At 40.2% G+C, this 26,970-nt stretch overlaps 1 long non-coding RNA gene across 1 annotated transcript in view; it reads right to left on the bottom strand.

Annotated features, from left to right (window-relative positions):
• LOC132393974 (uncharacterized) overlaps positions 1-25,552 on the bottom strand; it is a 157,348-nt gene extending 131,796 nt beyond the window's left edge. Inside the window, exon 1 of the long non-coding RNA XR_009512127.1 lies at positions 25,477-25,552. This is a non-coding gene — a long non-coding RNA (uncharacterized LOC132393974). The remainder of the gene's footprint in view (positions 1-25,476) is intronic.
• Positions 25,553-26,970: the final 1,418 nt, after the last annotated feature.

Here is a 26,970-nt window from a genome sequence, read left to right on the forward strand (position 1 = left end):
GAAATGTTCAAGTTAAAACAAAAGAGAACAGCACATTCTTTTTTCTTGAGAAGCACAGCAAGATGTCAAGTTAAAAAAGAGGGGAGAAAGGAAGAATTCACGGGTCCATAAACAGTGAGTACTGGGTGATAATATTAATAATAAGAAGAAGAAATAAAAGCAGAAGTGGCTGGCTACATCAGAAAGGTAGACATGTTCAGTTGTACAAGAGATAACTGGAGGTTGTATACTGAGCGAATTGAACAGTTTTTTGAAATAGCTAATGAGAAGCAAATGCCAGTTTTGCTGAGTGCATTGGGTGGAAGTGCATACAGTTGGCTTGGAGATTTGACTGCTCCAACGAAACCAGCTGAAATGAGCTTTGCTGATATCATCAAAGGAATGTAGGAATATTTAGAACTAAAACCATTGATGATTGTGGAACGTATTATGTTTCATAAGCAGAATCATGAGTAGCCAGAAGTGCTCCCAGTTGCCTCCACTACAGCTTTGTGCACTGCCTCAAGGACTAGTGTTCCAGAGCACTTAGTGACAATGGACCACAGTTCATGGTGGAACAGGTTCAGTCATTCCTGAAAATGAATGGAAAAAGACATATTACGTCTGCACTATACCACTCAGCTATCTGTGGCTTGGCAGAAAAGTTTGTCCTGAATCTAAAAAATTCACTACAAGCAATGTCAGTACAACACACTACACTGACACTGAATCAGAAGCTCACCAACTTCTTCCTTGCTTATCGCAATGAAGCACAATACAGAACCAACAACTCACCAGCTATGTTGTTCCTGGGCTGCCCATTACAGTCGTGCTAGGATCTCCTGAAACCCAATCTCAGAATGAGTATGCAAGTCAACCAGCTGAGACAAATAGAGGGCTCCTCAAACAAGGAGGTTTGATGTTTCACTCCTGGACAAGCAGTCCTGTAGAAGTGATCAAAAGTGGATACTTGGAAAGACTAAGGACAGAACTGGACCACTCTCCGACACAGTGGAGATTGGATCTGATATCATCTGGAGAAAACACATCGATCAGTTGAAGAGAGCAGAGTGAACTGTTAGGAAAGAAGGTGTCCAGAGCTGTCAGACCACATCCTCCAGCCCCAGAGTCAACTCCTACAACCACCACAGAAGATGCCCCAGTAACAAAGATTGTTTCACAGCCACAAGTCTCATGTACCAAACAAAATGACCTCTTCCCCTTGTCAGGAAAGACATAATCCCACAGGAAAGATATTATCGTCTCTATAGCAATTAAATCTTTAGGCCTGAATGGGACAATTTAAAATTTACTGCATGGTGGATGTTTGTACAGTAGTTGTATTATATAGTGTACTGTGTATATAGTTGAGATGCATTCTGTATTGTTGGAGTTTACAACTAAGCAGTGAGGAATGTTGTGCATTAAATATTTTAGTAATGTTTTAGCAATATTTGAGTAACATAGTAATTATATTGTTTGATTAAGCATTCTTTGTTTAAATAATTCATTGCAGGTTATATATAAAAGTACACGAATGGCATACATCTTTACAATGCCACATCATTATGTGCATGCCTCATTTAAGTAAAAATGAATCCAAACACATACATCTCTTGGTCTCCCTTGTCTTCTTTTTGACTATTTTTTTTTTGTTTGGAGTTACAAAACAAGACAACCCTCAGCAGACAGCACACATGAATTGAGTTGTGTTCCAGTGTCCAAACGGCAGTGAGAACCAGATTGAAGAGATTGGGGAATCTATATAGCTTGATCGGGTCCTAGTCAATTAGTTCAGCAATCATGAAGATGAAGGAGGTTCCCCTAAAAGCAATGCCTTTGTTAAAGATTGAGGCCTCCAGGTGAACTCAAAAATGAAAGAGAAACAGTGATAAAGGCAACTGCCGATGAGAATCTTTCAGCAGAAGCCCTCGATAACAACTCACAGCAAATGCACAAAAGGTTAGATTGCCAGTCTGTTCTGTCCCAGCATGCCTTATCTTCTTGACACTTGTGTCTGCAGTGAACAACAAAACAATAACACAGAACTTGAAGCGTTGAACAGGCCATTCAGCCCAACAAAGGGATAGTAAGTGCATATTTCTCCTCTCAGACTTCATTTAATTTTAGCACTGATTCTTCTGCCTTGGTCGTCACTTCAACAACATCAACAGCATTCATTTATATAGTGAATTTAATGTAACATTGTGTTTCAGAGTGGTGCTGTCAAACACAGATTTCTCTGTGCATATTAAGAAAGATAACCAAAGAATTGGACAGAAAAAAAGAGTGTAAAGGTGGAGGAGAAGGAATTGGGAGGTGGAGAGGCAATAGGGAAGGAATACCAAATATGAGCAGAGGAGTCACTGGAGGGTGAGGAAAAGTAATAGAAGTAACAGACTTGATCTGAAGTAAAAATTAAAAACTAATAAGAAATCAAAACCCACAGCAAAATTCAGCTGGATTTCAAAAGCCACAGTCACACTGGTAAGACTACAAAACATAGGAGCAGAATTAGGCCATTCAGCCCGTCGAGTCTACTCCACCATTCAATCATGGCAGATTTATTTTCCTGGAAAACCCAAACTCCTGCCTCGTCCCAATAACCTTTGATGTCCATACTAATCAAAAACCTATCAACCTCTGCTTTAAACATGCCCAGTGATTTAGCCTCCACAACTGGCTGCGACAATGAATTCCACAGATTCAACACCCTCTGACTGAAGAAATTCCTCCTTACATCTGTTCTAAAGAGATGTCCTTCTATTCTGAGGCTGTACCCTCTAATCCTAGACTCTGACACAGTGGGAAAGCTCCTCTCCCACCTCTACAATATCTAGGCCTTTCAGTATTTGGTAGGTTTCAATGAGACCCCTCCTCCAATTCTTCTAAATGTTAGCGAGTACAGGCCCAGAACTATCAAATGCTCCTCTGTTAACCCCCGTAAAAAAAAACACATAATTTGTGAGAAACTTTTTCAAATAAATCTCCTCTGGACAATCTCCAATGCCAGCACATCCATTCGTAGACATTGAATGCAAAACTGCTTACAATACTCTGTCTGATCAATGCCTTAAAAAGCCTCAGCATTATATATTTGCTCTTATATTCTCGTCCTCTTGAAATGAGTGCTGACACTGAGTATAAAATAACAAATTCCACATTCTAGCTACTTCCTACATGCATTGGTGGTCATCTTAACTCCTGGAAGACGTTGCTGGTCATTGTAATAATACTAAGTATAGCTATGGAGTGTGGAAGAGGTTAGTAATCCACTTTTTTACAGCCTGTGCTTTGGTCACTCTCCAATAAGATATTTATGACTCCTCACCTTTACAATTATCCTCAACTATCCAACAAGTACCAGTGTTACCCTCAGCCACCAGAGACACCTTCAACCAGCCTTGCTAAATTAATTGAGCTACAAAGATCACATCCTTTGCTCTTCTGCTCTGGAGAAGCCACTTGCATCAACCTTGTGCCTTGCAAGAGAAGCAGTGTTGGGTCAACAACTGAGAACAAGTTACAAGACTCACAAGAGTTGCTAATAAAACATTCTGAAGCCCATACAATCACAATTACCTGGCCATCCAGCTGCCAGGTAAAAAATTCTGTATACCATTTTGCAGGTTCTGGATATGGTTCCTTAAGATTGTCATAGACAGGATGGTAGTAGGGATAAGCTCCCGCTACCTATTAAATGCTCCCAATGGTATGCGTCTCAAATAGCCTCTGACAACCAAGTCCACCTCCAAGCCTTCATGTCTGGCTTAGCTGCTGAGCCCGGTGGGCCCGTTTCTATTGACTGGGGAAGGGGCAGGTCGGGTTACGGGCAACTTAAAACCAGTTGTTTCAGGCAGATAGGGCTCATGAGCTGCGGTTGGCAGCTCACCAAGGAGAAGGAAAATTCTGATCTCAAACCTCCGCTGTCTTGCGGCCATGCTCACTCATAGGAAGGCATTGAAAGTAAGCCCTGAGGGAAAATCCGGAGCTGGAGTCTCTAAGGGATTCCTACATTGAGTTTAACACTGATCAGCAGTTCCTGCCATGCTGCAGGTAGTAAACCGTAGCATTCTCTGCTGTCGTGAGCAAGATATGTTGTGCTGGAAGTGTACACTTGCAGGCTGCCCCTAGCACATCTCAAACAACGAGGCAAAACAATATGTTACACTGTATCTTTCGATGTACACGTGGCAAATAATGCTAATCTTTAAATCTATAAAATCTCCACTTAAGTTTCTCAAAAGTAACCACTAACACCGAAAGACTGAAAAGTGCAGATTTTTAAATTTATCAATAGAATCCTTTATTAAAGTTCCCAGAATGACATTCATTCCAGCCAAAATAATAATATCAGTAATAGTAATAGCTGTTTCTGTCACCAACAAAAGGAATTGGTCATTGCCTTGAGAAAGCAATCAAGGAGCTGTGTGTCTTTCTGTGTTAACCACAGCCGAAAATTAACAGAACTTTGTCCAAGTACTTAGAACACAGAACAGTACAGCACTGGAACAGGCCCTTCAGCCCACAATGTTGTGCTGAACCAGCTAGAAAATCAAAAAACCCCCAAAACTAATTCATCCTACCTACACAATGTCCATATTCTTCCATCTTTCTCACATTCTTGTGCCTATCTAAATGGCTCTTAAAAGCCTCTAATGTTCTTGCCTGTGCCACCATACCAAGCAATACATTCCAGGCATTCACGACTCTCTGTGTAAAAATCTTACTCTGCACATCCCCTTTGAACCTACTCTCACTCACCTTCAATGCAGGCTCCCTGATATGAGACACTTCTACCCTGAGAAAAAGATATTCTCTGTCTTATCTATCTGTGTCTCTCATAATCTTGTAAAGCTCTATCAAATATCTCCTCAGCCTCCACTGCTCCAAAGAAAACAACCCGTATTTGCCCAGCCTCTCTTGATAGCACAGGCCTCTAATCCGGGCAGCATCCTGGTAAATCTCTTCTGCACTCTCTCCAAAGACTCAACGTCCTTCCTACGGTGGGGCAACCAGAACTGTGTGCAATACTCCAGATGTGGCCTAACCAGAGTTTTATAAAGTTGCAAGAACTTTGAGTATATGACATAAACTGAAGAGAACTTGTTATATATATATTAGAAATCATTATTGTAACCATTTAAATTCTAGACACCTAAGTTACTATCCAATAATAACAGCCAACAAGAGTGATGCACTTAAAGCTCTCTCACCCATATAAACTAAGTCAATAGTAAAGACTTCTTCACACAGAATCTAGCTACTAATATAGACCTGTGTTTACCTTTTGTAAAAGTAGAAAATATTAGAAGTAATACATCAAACGTGGCAAATTAACAACAAATAAATTATTTAAATACATTTAATAATTTCCTAAGTTAGCTTCCTTTGCTGACCAATTTGGAAGGAAATGCAATATCTTGCTTACACGTTTAATTGCTTATGTGCCAAATTCACAAATTGAGGAATGTGAAATTGAAATTTTAAAAGTGCTAGCGATAACCTTCCCTGGGACATAATAGGTTCTTGAACAAAAAATTATCTTCTTGCTTTCCTTTACCAAGCACATTTCTAGCTCTTTTTTCTTTAATCTTCCCTCCTGCTTCCACATTCCTATCCTCCATCTGCCAATCACCGCACCTCACCCACATCCAACTATTTCTTGCCAGCTCTTGCTCCACCCTTCCTCCCACATCTTTATACCAGCTGTGGTCCCTCTACACTTTTAGTCCAGATGAAGAATCTTGGCCCAAAATTTCCCTCTACAGATCCTGCCTGATCTGCTGAGTTCCTCCAGCAGTTTGTTTTATGCTCCAAATTCAAGCATCTGCAGTGTCTTGTATTTCCGTGAACTAACTTCTTATTATTCTGAATCATCTCCCTTGCTTCTTAAGCAAAATTATAATCTCTCAATGTGCTCCAAGATTACTTACCAGCAGACTGACACTGTTCCCCAAGCTTATTCAAATCTATGTCCTAAATAAACAAAATAAAAGATATAATTCACTGTTCAGGTCCAGCCTGCTGCAGAAAGTGGAACTTGTTTTGGTATATCCTCATTTCCAGATCAGTCATCTTGAGGGCAAGTCAGAGTTCTGTAAATACATGTTTACAAACAGGCAAGCTCGGCTCTGTTTACACCAAATAGAGCTGTTAATTTTCAATTAGGCTGACAAAATATTTTTAAGTTTATGTCCGTTCATTTGTTATGTGCCGTGTAGTATGATGTAGGCGATCATGGTCTCTCTGTGATCATGGCGAATTTTTCTACAGAACAGGTTTGTCATTGTGTTCTTCTGGGCAGTGCCTTTACAAGATGGTTGACCCCCGCTATTATTAATAATTTTCAGAGATTGTCTCCCTGACATCAGTGGTTGATAACCAGGACAGGACCTGCACCAGCTGCTCATATGACCATCCACCACCTGCTCCCATCAATTCACGTGACCTTGAATGGGGGGGCGGGGTGCCAAGCAGGTGTTACACCTTGCCCAAGGATGACCTGCAGGAGTATCTTACGCCTCCTTTGGTTGAGACATAACTCTACCCTGCCACCTTAAAGTTTATGTTGGGAACATTAAACTTTACTTCAGGCTAAAGAAAATAATGATACAGTCAATTTATAAAACCTACATGGTGCCTCTTCTTGGTGATCCCACACTCCTTGGCAAAGCATAAAAGCTTAGAGAATACTCCCTTTCAGGTGTTAAAATAACATTATAAGTAATCCTATGAAAGAAGTGTGAGGAACAAGGTATTAAATCATGAAATTCAAGGAAAATCATTGCCAAGATTCCCTTTGTAACACTAGATTGGAACTTACTACAAAATGATAAGTTGTACAAGCGTCGGCCATCTTGCCCCATTCTTCAATATGATCTCAGACCTCAACCACTCCTCAGTGTCAAGTCCATATATGTTGTTGGCTTCAGTGCAATATTGCAGTGGTTAGCATGCACCTCAACAGATGCAGCCTTTGCAGCTGCCTTTAGAAGGACATATCACAAAGCAAACAACGCCATAGCAGCTAAAGAGAACATTGCCACGGAATAAGTGGGTGCTGGATGATGGAGGGGTGGGGGGAAAGAGGGTTTTGTAGAGAACTCCCAGCAATCAGAAAGATCTGGACAGGGCAATAAAGTCCTGTGCCAGCAGGAGGGTTTTATTTTGTCAGAAGAGCACAGGAACCTCCCAGCACCCTTGCCATGTGTCCTAGCAGGAGCTTTTCAAGTGAATTTATGCAACAACATTATTAGCGCAGTCTATAAATGCTGGCACATTTGACACATTTCTGACACAATGTTGACACATTTCTTGGGGCACACAATGAAGATCAAGGGGTACGGTTAAAATTTTCAACCTTTGGCCAGCTCAGTTTCAGGAGAAACAGATGGGGCAAAACTGAGTTCTGTGAGTAACAAAGAACATGAGGTTGGAGATTGCAGTACAGCTGAATTTTACAAGTGGCAATGTTTTTTGGTGTTATTTGAGCGAGGTCTCTGCCTGAAGAAAAGAGGAGAATGAAAATCCTGCCGCAGCCTCCTAAAGGGTGTTGGGACAGGCAGAAGGTTGCACAAAATTCACTGCTTCTGGTTAAACCAATTTTCACAAGCACAGTAACATTTATTTTCCGAGTTGGTGAATGAATTCTTAACCCAAAGGCACATCAGCTGGATAATTTTATGTGGGATCTGACGTACACAATATATGTGTTTAGGAATGCAAGGTTATTACGGGACCTTTGAGCTCCATAGTCCTGTTCTAACATTCATTCAGATCATAGACGATCTGTAAATTAACTAAATTTATCTGCTTTTGACCCATTGATACCCTAAGCTGCATAAAAATATGGATCTCTATCTTCAGTATTTCAATGAACTGAAAACACAATAAATCCAGTTTTCCGTTTTGATGATGCATTGTATCAATGCACTATTGTAGGCAGAATTTCAGATGGTGACAAGAGGGCGTACAGGAGCGAAATGAATCAGCTAGTTGAGTAGTGTTGCAGTAGTGTTGAACTCAACATCACTAAGACCAAAGAACTGATAGTGGACTTCAGAAAGGGTAAGGTGAGGGAACAAACGCCAATCCTTATAGAGGGATCAGAAGTGGAAAGGATGAGCAGTTTTAAGTTCCTGGGGGTTAATATCTCTGAGGATCTATCCTGGACCCAACATATTGGGTATGATGACAGCAGTTGTATTGCATTAGGAGTTTGAGAAGATTTGGTATGTCACCAAAGACACTCGCAAATTTCTGCAGATGTACCATGGAGAGCATTCTAACCGGTTGCATCACTGTCTGGAGTGGGGGGGGGGGGAGGCACTGCGCAGGATCAAAATAAGCTGCAGGAAGTTGTAAACTCACTCAGCTCCATCATGGGCACTAGCCTCCATAGCATCCAGGACATCTTCAAGGAGCGATGCCTCAAAAAGGCAGCATCCACCATGAAGAACCCCCATCACCCAGTACATGTCCTCTTTTCATTGCTACCATCAGGGAGGAGATACAGGAGCCTGAAGGCACACATTCAACATTTCAGGAACAGCTTCTTCCCCTCTGCCATCAGATTTCTGAATGGACATTGAACGCATCAACACTATCTCACTTCTTTTTTTCCACTTTTTGTATTTAATAACCAGATTCTGATGAATTTCAGTAATGTTTTAGTTGTCCTATAAGTTAATTTGTCCCTTGATATCCTCTAGTCTCTCAGCATTTTGCAAATATTTTGATTTCCAGTTCACTAACTCACAGATTTGTAAATACTGAATCCACCTCAATAATTCACTCATTGAATCATGTAGCCATGACAACCTACAGACATTCTGCCTTCATTGAAGGCAAACATAGCATGACCACAATGCTCAGCAAACCAACCAGAACACAAACAAAAGAGAACACAACAAGCAACAAAACAACAGAAAACAAGCCCCATTACTCTTACAGTAATTCACTGTTTTTAGTGTTATGTATTGCAATGTACTGCTGCCACATAATGACAAATTCTACAACATATGCCAATGATATTAAACCATATTCTGATGAATTTCAGTGAAGTTTCAGTTGTCCTATGTTAATTTGTTCCTCGATCTCTCCTAGTCCTTCAGCATTTCGGAAATATTTTGATTTCCAATTCATGACCTCACAGATTTGTAAATACTGAATCCACCTCAATAATTCACTCATTTAACCTAGGTAGCCATGACAACCTAAAGACATTCTGCCTTCAACCATCTTCCTCATACACTGTGATATGACTGTGTTCTGGGCTAAAGCATTCCTCCCACAATTTCCACCAGCTATTCCTCCCATCACTTTGTGTGTAAAATGCCTTTCACCTAATTTCACCTAATATTTAACCTCTGATGAATGCTCTATGTGAGTGGTATGTGCTATCCATAAGCTACAAATGATTGAATGAAAATTAAGGAAGTGTCATTCAGCCACGTGTTCCCTGCCAAAGAGTATAATCTCCCGATACCCCCATGCTTTAGTGGATCAGATACAGAGAAGTAAATTTTTGAGCTTTGTGATTCCTGATTTCAGTACACAAATACCTTTGACTATGCAAAAATTTCAGTCTCACAGAACATATAATAATGCAGTTCTATGCAATAGAATTTTTGTTAACTTCTAAAATTTACAGAAGTTATAAGTTACTGATACAATTTCAAAATTATTTTTGCACCAAACATACACTATAACTAGTTTATAACAATTCTTCTTTTGGGTGAAATCTTTGGTCAAAAAGCATGGTAAGCCCACTGCTCTAATCTCTCTATACGCATGACTGCGTAGCTTGGTACAGCTCAAATGCCATCTATGATGGTGACAAGGAGAGAGATAGATTGGTTAGTTTGGTGCTGTCTCAAGAGCAACCTCACACTCAACATCGACAAGACCGAAAAATTGATTGTAGACTTGGGGGGCGGGGGGGGGGGGGGCTCCAGTTGTTATTGAAGGGTCAGTGGTGGAAAGGGTGAACAGCTTGAGGTTCCTGAGTGTCATCATCTCAGAGGAACTATCATTGATGCAATCACTAAGAAGGCATGCCATTGACTCTAGTTCATTACCCACCAAAGACTCATTCAAACATGTACAGGTGAATGCTGGACAGCATTCTGACCGGTTGCATCTCTGCCTGGTACGGATACTCCAATATGCATTCAACAGAGGCCACAGATGGTTACAGACTCAGACAACTCTGTCACAGGTACAACTCCCCCATCATCAAGGCATCTTCAAGGGGCACTGCCTCAAGGTGGCTGCATCCATCATTAAAGGGTCCTTGACATCCAGGATAAGCCCTCCTTCATTAGCACCATCAGGTAAGGGAGCCTGAATACCAATGCACGGTGTTTTAGGACAGCTTCTTCCCCTCTACCATCAGATTTCTGAATGGTCCACAATTCCATGAACACTACCTCAATATCTCTTTTTTTTTTGTATGATACGAGGGGTGATTGATAAGTTCATGGCCTAAAGTAGAAGGCGCCTCAATTCTCAATAATTGCCATTTTACCACTTGCAGTCCACACCTCATAACTACGCCGACAGTCACTGTCCCACTGTGTTTTCATCTGCCCTGCTGCCTCCTAGAAGAGTTCCTGTTGCAAAGAGTCACTTGCCACTTAACCATTTCCTGTCAGTCACCTTATGGTCAGATACTCCTGTACCTAGCATCTTATGTACAGTACATACTATGAGTGTATGTATCTAAGATAATCTTATGAATATATCGACACACTCAACAATTATTTGTACATTGTGTTTATGGGTTTGCTTTTATAGAACCATAGAACATTACAGCACAGAAACAGGCCTTTGGCCCTCCTTGGCTGTGCTGAACCATTTTTCTGCCTAGTCTCACTGACCTGCACCTTTATGTTTATATTTATTGTGTTTTTATACTCATTGTTCTTTTCTTATGTTGCTTTGGATCCAGAGTAACAAACATTTTATTGTCCTTTGCACTCGTGTACTGAAGAATGATAATAAACAATCTTGAACTCTGAATCTGGAATACTATCATAATAGGATGTTTAAGGTAATCTGAGCACTTTTACAAGATTAGGAGGCATTTACAGGAAAGAATTTAACACAACATATAGTATACAAGTTCAGTATACCATCAAATAGTGACCAGGGTTGAACCAATATTGGTCTTAGCTCTAAAAGGTGTTTGTCATAGTACACATAATGCTATACAGATCATTTATGCTTTGTTCATTCTTATGCCATTTATGGATTTGATAGTGCTCTTAAATGCCATATTTAACAGCCTGAATCAAATTCATGCTGCTTTCAAAGCTTTTACATGCACTGATTGAATCAGTTTCAGATCCATTTGTGTATAGACTCTCAGATTTATCAGAAAGGTACAATTACTCTTACACGTATAGAGCTTATCAAATAAGAATATTGTTGAAGTAGTGTGAATAAACTTCAGCCAACAACAGAGAATCAGCCTAACACATGTGTGCACTGGGAGTCCTAATGTCTAGGCAAAATAGATTAGGGCTCTGATTCTTATCTTAAGTGAGTGTAATTTGCCAAATTTAAATTTAAAATCTACATCCAATATACAGGGAGGTATGCTGAGTGACAATAATCTAGATACTGCTTAATTTAAATCAGAGGTAGAAGAGCAAACTTGAATAAATTAAGATAAGAGAACATTTCCTTTAATTGTCTGTGGAGGACTCTCTGTCTCCCCTCAGATGAAATAGAATTCACTGGCAGACCAACTGAGCTCTAAGATAATAATTGGACTCTTCTTTACGTTTGTAATGGTAGCTAGTTATTAGCAGTGTACTGCACTTAAGCCTTTGAATCAAAGGTATTACAATTCTGAACCAATTCAAGTAATCACTTGTCTTCATAATTCTTTATAATTAAGCATTCCATCAATTATTTTTCTTGTTTTGGGAAAAGGTCCTTATTTCCTTTGGTAATAAGCATTTGAAAATCAGTACTGGAGCTCAAATGTTCTTTGCTTTTGTTCAGCACTTCATCTTTCATTCTACACAATATATACAAAACTATTGAATAAATAATCTTGATATTCAGCATTGCATGAGCTATTTGGTGACAACTTCTACACGTGAGGTTAGCAGATAAATTCAACCTCTAAATAAGTGGCATAAAGTTGCATGCATTCACATGCTGTCAACGACACAGTCATTTGCATTAGAGTATGGACAGTTTCACAAGGCAATTTGAAACTGATGATAGGACAGAAAGCCAGATGATACAGGAATTAAATTAAAATCATTCTGAAAGCAAGCACATCGAGCCTGCTGAATAGACTGTTTCAGAAATTAACAGCTCTTTATAAAGCATGAACCAATGTTGGATTTTCCATTTTTGTATTAAATAACTAAAGTTTGTCAATACTGTTCACATTTGTTGATTTGGTTTCCAAATGACAGAGCAATGCAAGCAAACTTTTTTCTTTTGGGAAATTTGCTTCCAAATTATTTACAAACACAGCTAGAAATTAGAACTTTTAAGATTCTAAGTGCTCAGTGTTATTCTGCCCACACATGACTGCATGGCCAAGCAACCAAGCGATCACATCTACCTTATGACATGACAGCGGTGGGGATTGTCACCAACAGCAATGAGATGAGGTGGAAGAACTTGAGGCCTGATGCCAAGCTAACAGCTTCTTCCCTCATGTCCACGAGACAGAGGAGATGGTTATCAATTTCAGAACTTGCACCACTCACACGCATACCCCACCCACCCCTCAACTTTACATCGGTGGCACAGCAGTGAAAGATGCAAGCAGTTTCAAATTACTGGAGGTGAACAGCACACACAACTTCTCATGATCCAAGAACACATCCTATATAGTCAAGAAAGCTCACCAATGCCTCTGCTTTCTGAGGAGGCTGAAGGGAGCTGGACTTTGCACATCCAGATTCACACCATTCTACAGGCGTACAGTAGAGAGCATCCTAACAAATTGTATCACTGCCTAGTATGGAAACTGCACTGCGGCAGACAGGAAATCTCTACAACAGGTAGTCAAAACTACCCAATGTATCAGTGGCAAGAGACTTCCCACCACCAAGGATATATACACAGAAAGGTGCCTGAAAATGGCCAGTAGCATTATGAAGGATCCCAAGGACCATGCTCATGGACGGTTTGTCCCATCCCATCAGGGAGGAGGCTGCATAGTGGTCACACTGCTATGTATTTAATATTTGAGTAATATTCTACATATATTGTTTGATTAAGCATTCTTTGTTTAAATAATGCATTATATGTAAAAGTAAGTGAATGGCATACATCATTACGCCACCACGTCATAAGTTTCACTAAAGTTAAATGAAACTAGAATACACACATTTATTCCTGGCTCCATGTTTTTCTTTCAATTAGTTTTATGTTTTGGAGTTACAAAGCATAACGGTAGCAATGAGGAAGTTTTAAACAAACCCGAGATGACTACCTACCAGTTGAAGGATAGTGAGATACTTGGGTGAAGAAGCGCAGCATGTGCTTCTTCAGGAAAAGGACAGAGGCAGATGAGTTTAAAAAATGGACGGAAAAATGGATGAATTCATGAGTTCATAAACAATGAGTACTAATAAAAAAGCAATAATAAAAAAAACTGACATGGCTGACTACATCACAAAGATGGATGTGTTCAATTACACAAAAGATAACTGGCTGCTGTATACAGAAGCAATTGAAAAGTTTTTTGAAGCAAATGAAGTAGCCAATGAGAAGCGAGTGCCAGTTTTGCTGAGCTTAGTAAGTGGAACAGCGTACAGTTTGCTTAGAAATTTAACTACTCCAACCGAACAAACCAGCTGAAATGAACTCTGCTAGCATTGTGAAAGTAATGCAGAAAAACACTGATTAAGGCATTGAGGAAGATTGAGACATCAGAGTGAATGCAGAAGACGAGAAAGAGTTCTGTGCTGATTGCCTGCCTTGTCTATGAGAGGCCTGTCACTGTGTGGCTCATGTGTTGAGTGGGTAGGCCTCTACCTCATCAGGTGAGCCTCTCTTTCAATGGATGGTGATGATGTTGGGGCTGGTAGGGATTGGTCTATTGAATTTATGGACTGTGGACTTTTTCAGACATATGGTTCCTATATTCTGTTTTTTCACCTGTTCATTTTCCAATTTATTGTGTAAGGGGAGGGATTTTTGGAGCTTGATGGCCTTATTCTGTTGTGTTAGTTTCTTCGTGCAGGGAAGGGATTGTTTGTGGGTTGATGTTCTTGTTGTGTTTTTGTGCGGGGGAGGAGTGCTTGAGTGTCGATGTCTTTGTTCCATTTTGTGCAGTGGTTGGGGGTTTGAGGAAAGACGATCAGGATGATGTTCTTTTTGTGCAGGGTATGAGTTTGATGTTTCTCTCTGAACAACTTTCATGTTCTTCTTTTGTTTCGTGGCTACCTGGAGAAGACGAATCTCAGAGTTGCTCTGATAATAAATGAACCTTTTAACTTTTGAGCATTTAAAATTAAAACAATTGTTGATTGCAGAATGATTGAAGGGGAATCAAAAGGAAAAGGAGTTCATTTCAGTATATGTGACTGAATTGAAGAAGTTGGCTGAGCATTGTCAGTTCAGAGATGGGCTTAATAATACACTGAGATATTGTTTAGTTTCTGGAATCTTATAAGAAAGCATTCAAAAACTGCTCCTAATTGAAGCACAACTCACATTTAAAAGAGCAGTTGAAATCACTGTATCAATAGAAACCACAGCAAGAGTTGCAAATGAGTTGCAGTCAGGAATGAAAGTGAGCATGAACAAATTTGCAAACCTGCCTGGCCGAACAGATTGTGTTACTGTTGTGGCAGGGTCTCACATACACCAGATCAATGCAGATTTAAAGGTGAAATTTTGCAGAAAATGCAATTAGAACACATACAAAGAGCATGTTGGGAAGACAGAAATAAATGGTCTGCACAGGGAAGAGAAAAAGATAAAATGTCAAGTTGCAGTTTCAAAAAGAGCACTAATCTGCATTAGGTTGATGAAAAATCTGATACAGAAGTGGGCAACTTTCAGGTTTAAAATGCCAAAACTAACTATAGGCAAACAACATGGCTTACACCAGAGGTGAACAGCAAATCTATTAAAATGGAATTGAACACTGGGTCGGCTGTTCCACAAAATGAGTTTGAATGGCATTTCAAAGATGTTGAACTGAAGCCTGAAGATATCCATATGAGAACTTATACTGGAGATAAGTCCTGTGGGAATGACATTTGTAACAGTGAAAACAGGTCTGTGTGTGGTTGAGATAACAACTTGATTGGACACCCATCCACCTTTTGCATGCCATCTCCTTCCAGTAGATTCAACTGTAAGTGAATTAAGAAAGGGACTGGACAATACCACAGCAGTGTTTAAGGATGTCATTGGAACACTCAAACATATCAAGGATAAAACTGTTGTCATATAAACATGCCACACCCAAGTTTTGCAAATCTCATCTGGTACTATCCATGATAAAGTAGCCAGTCAGCTAAATCATATGGAGGCAGAAGGAATTCTTTCCAAGGCTGAGTGGAACCCATGGGCAATGCTGGTGGTCCCAGTAGTTAAGAAGAATGTGTCTGTCGGGATCTGTGGTGATTTTAAGGTCACCATCAACCCAGTACTGGAAATAGATCAATACCCTCTGCCCAGGATAGGAGATATCTTTGCAAACCTTTCTGGAGGAAAACACTTCAGCAAAGTGGACTTAGTTGAGGCCTACCTGCAGATGGAGATGGATGAAGAATCCAAAGTCTTTCTCACTATCAACATAAACAAATGGTTTTATCACTATAATGGGCATTTTTCCTTTTGTACCTGCACTGTGGTAGCAAGCACTGGACCAGGTGCTGTACTGCTGGCCAGGCACTCAGTGTTACCTGGATGACATCATTGTTACCACTAAGGATGACAAGGAACATCTCCAGAATCTCAGGACATTGTTAAAAAGATTAGAAGATTATGGTCTCAGAGCACGGTGCAACTTCTGTGTATTCTTTAAATGAAGCATCACTTACTATTGATGCACATGTTTTACACAAGTGTGCTGAGCAGTGGTGGATGCCCCAAAGCCAAAGGACATGTCACAATTGGGGGCCTTTTAAAGATTTGTTAATTACTATGACAGGTTCCTGATGAATCTGGCTACTGTGCTCCACCCACCAAAGTCATTACCACAGATTGAGAAGAAATGGCAATGGACAATATTGTGTAAGATGGCTTACCAAAAGACAAAGGAAATGGTGATGTCACCTTATGGTGTAGGTGTAGTCATGCCACATGTTATGTAATGGAAGTGAATGTTCCATAGTCTTTGATCACGTTCCCCTACCACTGCAGAGAAAAATTACGCACAGATTGACAGAGAGGCCTTGAGTCTGGTTTGAGGTGTAAAACATTTTAAGCAGTACATGCATGGGAGAGATTTTACCTCACTGCTGATCGTCAGCTAGTAGTGTCCATTTTCAATCCGCAGAACAGTGTTCCAGATGGGCTTTGTTTCTTGGAGGACACAATTGCAAGATCGAATTTAAGAAGATGACTAATCATGGAAATGCTGATGGATTGTCATGTTTGCCCTTGGAAAAGGATATACCTAAAAAAATTACAAAACAGGACACACCTCTTGACATATTCTCCCTCATGCAAATTGAAAGTCTCCCTAATATGGCAGAGTTGATCCAAAGAGAAACCAGAAAAGACCCCACTGTCAGGTTTACACGGCAAGTCAAAATGTTTGGAATGTGCAGCAGAAATTCCAGTTCCCCCATTTGTACCAGTGCCAGGATGAACTTACCCTTGACCAGGTTTGCCTTATGTGGAGATTGAGAATTGTAGTACCATCTAAGCTAAGAGCTAAAATGTTGGAGAAGCTATATGCCGGTCATCTAGGTGTGGGCAAAATGAAAGCTTTGTCTAGTGGCCTGGGATAGATCAGCAGATCAAGCAGCTTGCCATGCACTGTTTGGGATGCCAACATGTCCAGGAAGAAAGGTGTCCAGAGCTATCAGAACCAGCTCCTGCATCCCAGAGCCAACTCGTACCACCATCATGGATGAGGACCTAGAACCTGAGGTTGTTCCACAGCTACGAGTCTCACCTGCCAAGTAGTTTGGTCCCTGCTAACATCTCTGTTCACGGACCCCTCTACCGCCACAATGAGGCAACACTCAGGTTGGAGGAAGGACATCTTATATTCTGTCTGGGTGGCCTCCAACCTGATGCCATTTTTCAAACTTCCGATAATTGCCCCCCTTTCCCCTTCACCATCTCCATTCCCATTCCCTTCTCCCTCCTTATCTCCTGACCTGCCCATCACCTCCCTCTGCTGCTCCTCCCCCTCCCTTTCTTCCATTGTCCTCTGAGCTCTCCTATCAGATTCCCCCTTCTCCAGCCATTTATCACTTACATCAATTGACACCCCAGCTCTTTACTTCACCCCTCCCTCTTCCATTTTCACCAAACATCTATTACTTTGTACTTCTTCTGCTCCTCCCCTCACCCTCCTACTCTGACTTTTAATTTTTTCCCATCCTGATGAAAGGTCTTGGCCCAGAATATCAACTTTTCAGTCTTTTCCATTGATGCTGCCTGGCCTGCTGAGTTCCTCTAGCATTTTGCATGTATTACTTTGATTTTCAGCATCAGCAGATTTTCTCTTATTTGAGATTGATCCTCCTTGTCAAAAAAAAATCCCATGAGGAAGAAATGCTCCACAGCAAAAAATTGTAAAATTAGTCAGCTCCATCATGGGCACTACCCTCCGTAGTTCCAAGCTGTCTTCAAGGAATGGTGCCTCAGAAAGGCGGCATCCATTATTAAGTACCCCCACCACCCAGGACACGCCGTCTTCTCATTGTTACCATCAGGAAGGAGGTACAAAAGCCTAAAGGCACACATTTAATGATTCAGGAACAGCTTCTTCCCCTCTGCCATCCGATTCCTAAATGGACACTGAACTCACTACTTTTTTTTTAAATTTCTGTTTTTGTACTAATTTTTAACTTAACTATTTAATATAATTATATATAATGACTGTAATTCATTTTTTTCTATATTTATCTTGTACTGCTGCCGCAGAGCGGGAAGTTAACCAATTTCATGACATATGCCAGTGATATTAAACCTGATTTAGATTCTGATATATAAGTGCACAACTCGCTAAAGTAAAAATGAAACTAGACTACACATGTTATTCCTGGCTTCATGTGTTTCTTTCAATTAGTTTTATGTTTTGGAGTTAAAAATATAACACGCACCAGGACCACCAGACTCAAAAACAGTTATTTTTCCCAAGCAGTAAGATGATTAACACCTCCACCTACTAACCCACCACTACATCATTATCATCATTATTTCCAATCAGTCACCTAATGTACAGCCTATTAATTTATGGACATACAATCAATTTATGTATTTAAGCTATTTTATCTATTTATATTTATTATGTTTTTTATTTTATTATTGTCTTTGGAGTTTTTTTGTGCTGCATTGAATTAGGAGTAACAATTACTTAGCTCTCTTCACACTTGTGTACTGGAAATGATATTAAATAATCTTGAGTTCACTCTCATTGTATTTATATATGATAAAGCAAATCCATCCTTTTTGGTGTTAGATCACTGATGAACTCTACAAAGCAGATGTGCCATCATTCACTATTTAGCTTCTGTTACACCGTGTTCAATTATTTTCTAGAATATTTTTATATGTATAGACACAAGGAGCCAACATTTTTCAGTGCCATAAGAGACACGTTAACCAACACTGTGCTGGGGGCAAGGGTGCTGAGGAAAAGGTGAGGGACTATTCCAGTTTTGTGCAATATTCCATGGTGCAATGAAAAGGAATAGTCTGCTGGTCCACCTTTACACTGTCCACTCCTTTTCAAGATCTGCTGTTTTATTAGTGGCACAAGTAACCTGCTATTTGATAGTCTTTATGTCTGCTCAATGTTACATTGCATTTCATAAAGGCATTTCTTGTCTAGCCCATGGAAGCTAATTGTTAAAAGTTTCTATTTTCACATTGGTTTTTGGTTGACAGTCTATGCTCATTAATGGCTCCATTTGTCTAAGTAGACAATGGATGCGCATGGTTCCAGGGCGCAGACCTGGGTGATTAATATGGAGATCCTGGGCTGCCCAGACATCAAGATCCCCGTCTCGGCCTTGTGGAAGTAGTTCAAAGGAATGTGAAGCAGTACATTTGACATCAGCCTGAATGCAGGAGCTGCCAGGAGGTGACGTGATACGTCATCCAACCGCCTCCGGATTTGTGTAGGGTTTACTCCTTAGCATTCTTTTCTCCCGAATATACCATAGTGGGAGCTGTAACCCTGGAGAGGGGCCCATACCGGGTGCTGTCAGTCAGAGCCAGCTGAACCCAGGACCCATGTAAGGTAGGGTTGTCATCCCCTGTAGTAGTGACATATGGAGCCATTATGAACCTATGTTCTATGTTTAGTGGCAACTTAATTAGGTACACCTATACAACTGCTCAACATTGCAATTATCTAATCAGCCAATCACTTGGCAGCATAAAAGCATCCAGACATGGTCAAGAGATTCAGATGTTGTTCAGACCAAATTTTAGAATCAAGAAGAAATTTGAGCTGCAGTTCTGTGGGTAAAAATGCCTTAATAATAAGAGAGGTCAGAGGAGGATAGCCAGATTGGTTCAAGCTGGCAGGAAGGCAGCAAAACTCAAATAACCATACGCTACAGTCTTGGTGGTCTGAAGAGCATCTCTGAATGTGAAACACTTCAAACCTTGAAGTGAATGGGCAACAGCAGCAGAAGAACTCTTGCATATACTCAATAGTCACTTTATTAGGTACTGGAGGTACTACTGAGTGTGGACACATAAACTGTCCACTGAGTGTATTTTTTCAAACTTTGTTACAAAGTTTTGAGACCTAAACTACCTTTCCTGTTACTTTAAAGCATCTGATAAATAACAGTGGACAACGAAGATTTTGCATCCTGAATACCTTTGGGTATATCTCTTATAGATTTTGGGCTGCTTATCATGAAAATCACGATGAAATTTCCAAATCTCATGTGATTTTTGTAATCACCTATATGTGTAATTTCAATTCATATTTCAAGTCAATTAAAATGTTGTCCACAAGGTAAGCTGAAAAGTTTTCTACCTTGTCCAATCCTGTCTGGGCATTCTTAGGCAGAGTGAATGCTGCTTGGCAGGACAGGCTTTAGAAAGGCTATAAATTTCCATGAACAATTTTGATATTTGAGACAGACGTTTCCCAGAATAACTTATACCAAGATTAAGGAAGGCACTTTTTGTTGGTCCACAAATCAAACAAGTCATCAATAATAGACAATTCAAAGAGCTTCTAGTGGGACCGGAGAAAATCGCATGGAAGGCATTCAAAGGTGTTGTTGAAAATTTTATTTGCAACTACAGAGCACCAAACCATGTGTAGCTGGTTAACAACATGCTTCAAGCATACGAAACCATGAAGTGCACCATGTCACTAAAGATTTATTTTCTGCATTCCCATTTAGACTTCATACCTGCAGATCTTGGTGCTGTCAGTGACAAGCATGATAGAAATTTTCACTAGGACTTGAGGTCATGGAGAAATAGTACCTGGGAAACTGGAATCCATCAACACTGGCTGATTATTGTTGGACACTTAAGCGAGAAGCCTCAGACACTGAGTAGAAACAAAAATCATCAACAAAGTATTTTTGGCTCAGTTGAATTACTGCAAAGCGTCAGCACTGTTATACAATTAAACACATTATATTCAATAAAAGTAATTTTTTGTTTCTCCAAATTCCTATGTGATATAAGTAGTCCGAATTTATATTTGTGTTCAACTTTAAGCTGTCTATCATAAACAAAATACAAGTTCTGAGGAAGCAACATTTTTGAAAAGGTTTGCTGTCCAATGTAAAGGTCTTCACGAAGGAAACAGAGTGGATGCTTGGTAGATGCTTTTGCATTGAGTCAATTCAGTCAGCTGTTACTCTGAAGTTATTAATCTTTAGGCATTATCAAACTATGGCATATCAGACTGAGCATTCAGTAATAAAACTGATCATACTTGCCTGTCGACTGAAATAAGACTAGAGAAAAATAACAGAAACACAAATCATGGCTCAAAAAAGACTTTGTAAAACTCAGATTAGTTCTGAGTTTAGTTACCTTAATGGTTAAGGAAGAAGGAATATAAAAACATATATAGACCATTTACTTTATTTTTCTTTTGAGTTATATAGCCAACTTATAACTCAAATTCTGTTTAACTGATTAACATATATCTACCCCCTCAAGTTAGTGGTAATGAGGGGAAGACAATAAATACTTGCAATGCCAGTGTTGTCCATATCTTTTGAACAAATACATGAAACAAACAATTGCCTTTGTATTTTTATCACACAAGCCTTACAGAAATCTTTCAATCTCAGTCTTAAAGATTTTGCTTTAAGGATCATTGGCATCGCCAGAACTCTGAGATGAAATGACTTCTAATATCTAACCCAAAACTAGATTTGTGACTCCTGGTCCCCAGTAACCTTGGTAATTGGAACAAATTTCAATATGCTCCCTTTGTTATGACCTTCAATCAGATAATTCCTGAATCAATGCTTTGCTAAACTATGAAATCCATACTCTTTTAGCCTACCCTAATGAACAAGATACACTTTATTGGAAATGAGTCTGTTGGCTCTTTCCTGTAGCTTTTTCAAAACCTTCATTTATTATATATCTAATGAAGAGATGAAATTGCACTAATAGCCGAGAGGCTGGGTACTACACATTTTTGGTGTTATAAATTATAGTTACACTTAGTATCAATAGTAAATCTTACCCCTTAAAAAGACTGTAAAATTTGCTTAATAAAATCTGAAATAGTGAAAGGACTATTTAAACTCAAAAATATGTGCTTACAAAGTTCACAAGGGAACCAGACTCAGTTGAACACAGTATCCAATAGTTTGCGGTACACTGCTCCAATGGGTGCTTAAAGGCAAGCTCCCGATGGCAGCAACACACACCATGACTGCCACGGAAGAGTGGGTGAGAGAGAGATTGTAGGGACGTGGCAATGAACCCCTAAATCTATCAAAAGAATCTTGGTATTCTCATCAGTAAAGTAAATCCCTGGAGAGAAGCCACGTGGACAAGAGTTGTCAGGAGGCCTATTAGGATCACCTTAAGAGCCTGGAAGGAGCTGGCTACAGTTATCTCCACTTTTCAGTAAGAAAGTTTACCTATAAGTTTCATGTCCTCACAGTGTATGTCTGTTTAAACTACAGACTATTGAAAAAATTTTCTGGGGTGAATTAAAGTTCAAAGTTTAATGTAAATTTATTATCTGACCCTCCTCTACCCTGAGATTAATTTTCTTGCAGGCATTCACAGTAGAACAAAAAAATGTTATAGAATCAACGAAGAACTACACACAAGCAAAGACTGACAAGCAACCAATGTGCAAAAGATGACAAACTTTGCAAATACAAAATAAACAAATAATAATAATGAATGACTAGATAAATAATTCAGAATTCATTTAGTGCTATCATCATGAGTGTGGGTGAATCCCTACAAAACTTTGAGGGATTTTTATGTATAACTTGGGCTCCAGCACCAGATTATATCGGTACCAAACAATAACGGGAGGGTAGAGAGGACACCATGCTTTGGTTTGATTTGGTTTCGTTCGTCCATGGTGGTACGGTGGAGCAGATTTGATGGGCTGAATGGCCTAATTCTGATCCTATGCCTTATGGTCTGACAATTCTGATTTTGTCAATTCATTATCAGGATTTTCTTTCCATGAAGCACTTCACTGCAGCCCTACCAGTTCCTTTTTCACTCTAGTTAAGGTTCACAGCAATCTTTGAGTGTATGGCTAAAACTCTCAGTTGCTTTATCCAACACCTTTAACGGTTTGCCCTGAAGAGTGAAAGTGCAGTTAGCACTCAGCTTGCCTACATGAATAATTTTGTACTTTTCGTTTGAAACATCCCTCTTGAGATGTCACGGCCAGAGCTAAAAGCAAAATTTAAACATTTGCCGAATATCTTGTTGTATTCATTTCCCCTCTTTGTGTTCCATCTCCTTTGAGAAGACCGGATTTCAACTGTATTCTTTCATGATGCTTTAAACCATGTCCCAGTTTTTAATGATGTGTACTGTTACCTAAATCCTTTTGTTCCTTCGCAATTCAGCATAGAGAAAAGATCCTGATATTCAATACAAAACTGTGAAGCTCTTAAAGAGGCACTGGCATTGCTCCAAATGGCACAATAATCAGCCAACGCAGGAGAAATCAAGGGGGAAGTTGAAGCTAATGTGCTTGAAAATAAACATAATAAACCATACGAAGTTTAAGCAGAAACCATTCAAAATACATGAGGAATTTGTAAATCGCCAAGGCAGTATTTTGTAAATTATTAAGACCAGCAAAGTGAGATAAACAATCACAAGAGATCCTACAGATGCTGGAAATCCAGAGTAATACACACAAAACGCTGGAGGAACTCAGCCGGTCAAGCAGCCGCTATGGAGGGGAATAAACAATTGACATTTTAGCCTGAGACCTTTCATCGGGACTCAGCCTGAAAAGTTGGTTGTTTACTTCCCTCTGTAAATGCTGCCTGACCTGCTGAGTTCCTCCAACATATTGTGTCTTTCTATGAGATAAATAAAATTATGATAGATTGAGAAAAATATGAAATGTAAGTTGCTGTGATGACCTCAAACGAAGCTAATTATCAATCTCTTTCCCATCTTTTCATGAATATTTTAACTCATTTGTTTCTTCCAGGTGTCAGTCTAGATTCCTAATATTGGAGAGAGGTCGATAATGTAGTACTTGTAAGCTGCTCCAAAAGGAAGCTGCCGTCACCAGCACACAAAAAAAAGATTTAGCCCATCAGCAAATCTTCAGTGAGCTAGAATAAGTGCTAGGCCTGAACGCCAGCTGATCCTCATATCCGTAAGCACGCCATTACAACAGTTCTCATCTGGAATATAGCTACTCAAGCTAATGGTGTTAGAATCCTTTTCCTTGGGCAAACTATTTCCAGCAGAAGTCACTTGCATGGAGTAAGTAGGTTTATTAAGTTAGTCACATGCATTAGCAGTAAAGAGATCAGAAGGGAAAAAATTGTCCACTTAAAAATGAGAGAAGAAAGCTGGAATTTGCAAAGAAGGTTAGAATTACCAAAACAGCTTCCATGCCCCAAAGTGTTTCTGAACGGGAGTGGAGGGAAGGCGGGAAAGGTGCGTCATAGGAAACAACACTTGGAAGAAGTCGCGAGGGTACAGAATGTATTCTGACTGAAGGCTTCAATGACCATCAGTGAGAGTGAGTTGATTGCAAAAGCATTAACTGAGCAGGGGAAGTGATGAGAAACAAAACTGCTAGACCACATCACTAGCAGGTGGTGAGTGTGCCAACAGGATAATAGACATCTTATCATTAATCTACCTGTGGCAGATAGACTTGCTAATAATAACATTATACTACACTATTCTTCTGCAGATGAAGTCCTGTCCTTCCACACCCTCACACTCCATCATGTTATGGTGACGCAAACACGTTAAGTGGACTGAATTAGCTCAAAACTACTTGTAGGATTGCATGAGGAACACCAACAATAAGAGTGGACCAAAATAGGTGCCACACATGAGGCTGCTTACCAAGTTAAGAGCCCACGGTATTACAGGAAAGTTAGAAGATTGGTTGCAAGTGAGAAGAAAAGGATCCTTTTCTGGTTGACTGCCAGTGACTAGTGGTGTTCCGCAGGGATCAGTATTGGGACTACTTATCAATGACTTAGATGATGGAATAGATGGTTTTGTTGCCAAGTGTGCAAATGATACAAAGATTGGTGGAGGGGCAGGTAATGTTGAGCAAACAGGTAGGTTACAGAAGGACTTAGACAGATTGGGAGAGCGGGCAAGAAAGTGGCAAATGAAACACAGCGTTGGAAAATGCATCATCATGCAATTTGGTAGTAGAAATAAATGTGCAGTTTTCTAAATGGGGAGAAAATCCAAAAATCTGAAATGCAAAGGGACTTGGGAGTCCTTGTGCAGAACAGCCTAAAGGTTAACTTGCAGGTAGAGTCAGTGGTGAGGAAGGCAAATGCACAACCTCAGGAAAGAGAAACTTCCATTTAAAAGAGAGATGCAGAGAAATTTCTTCAGCCAGAGAGAGATGAATTTGTGGAATTTGTTACCACAGTTTACTATGGAGGCCAGGTCATTGGGTGTACTTAAGGCAGAGCTTGATAGGTTCTTGATTGGACATGGCATCAAAGGTTACAGGGAGAAGGCTGGGGAGTGGGGCTGAGGAGGGGGAAAAAAGGATCAGCCATGACTGAATGGCAGAAAAGACTCAACAGGCCAAATGGCCTAATTCTGCTGCTATGTTTTACAGTCTTATGGTCTTAAAACACCTGTAATCTCATCACCCAAATAGAAGATCTTGACCTGAAACATTCACTGTTCTTTCCTCCTCATAGATGCTGCCTGTGTTCTTCCAGAATCCTTTGTGGGCTGCTCCAGCATCCATCATCTCCTGCATCTTGCGCTCCTAAGTTAGAAAGCACATTATACATTGACATAAAGCACCTAGTGCAGATAGCTTGCACACAATGACTCGAAGGAGATGGACAAATTTGCTAAATTGAAGAGGAAAATAGCTGACCAAACTACAGTATTTATAAAATAGAAATCAAGATAGTAAAAGTTACCTAGCATCCCTTGAGTTACCATACATGGCACATTATTCTTCACAGCTTGCGCTGTCACCAACAGGATTCTACCACAATGCACCTCTTTCCCAACCCCCACCCCTCACCCCTCTGCTTTCATAGAAACATAGAAAACCTACGGTATAATACAGGCCCTTTGACCCACAAAGCTGTGCCGAACATGTCCTTACCCGAGAAATTACCCAGGGTTACCAATAGCCCTCTATTTTTCTGAGCTTCATTTTCCTGTCCCAGAGTCTCTTAAAAGACCCTATCGTATCCGCCTCCACCACCATTGCCAACAGCCCATTCCACACTCTCACTACTCTCTGCGTAAAACACTTACCCCTGACATCTCCTCTGTACCTACTTCCAAGCAGCTTAAAACTGTGCTCTCTCATGTTAGCCATTTCCACCCTGGGAAAAAGCCTCTGACTATCCACACAATCAATGCCTCTCATCATCTTGTACACCTCTATCAGGTCACCTCTCACTCTCTGTCGCTCCAAGGAAAAAAGGCCAAGTTCACTCAACCTATCCTCATAAGGAATGCTCCCCAATCCAGGCAACATCCTTGTAAATCTCCTCTGCACCCTTTCTATGGTTTCCACATCCTTCCTACAGTGAGGCGATTTTTGTGGGGATCACCCTGTACATGATTTCCTTTCCCACTCAGCCACCTCCACTGATCTCCCTTCTAGCACTTATCCCTGCAAGCAAGTTAAGTGCTACACCTGCCATCACACCTCTTCCCTCACTAGCGTCCAGGTTCCCAACCAGTCCTACCAGGTGAGGCGACACCTCAGTTCTGAGTCACCTATTGTATCCGATGCTCCCAGTGTGGCTTCCTCTGCATCAGTGGGACTCAACATAGACTGGGGGACCACTTAATTGATCTCCTTCAAGATTGTTTAATTCAGCTATGTTCAATGTCATTTCCAGCACAGAAATGCAAAGGAGAATGAAATTATTGTTACTCCAGATCTGATGCTGAATAAAGGCACACAAAAAAATAAAGAACACATTAATAAAAATATATAAATTCATAAGATAGCTTATAGTATACACATAGATTGGTTGTGTGGCCATAGGTTGATGCTAGGCACAGGAGTGTCTGTACATAAGATGACTGATGCGAAATGATAAAGTAGTAGATGTGTGGGGTGTGGAGGGGTATGTTAGTGGTTGGAGATGTTGATCAGTCTTACTGTTTGGGGAAAGTAACTGGTGG

The sequence above is a fragment of the Hypanus sabinus genome, chromosome 5 (genome assembly GCF_030144855.1).
Source record: "Hypanus sabinus isolate sHypSab1 chromosome 5, sHypSab1.hap1, whole genome shotgun sequence".
In the NCBI taxonomy this organism is placed as follows: Eukaryota; Metazoa; Chordata; class Chondrichthyes; order Myliobatiformes; family Dasyatidae; genus Hypanus; species Hypanus sabinus.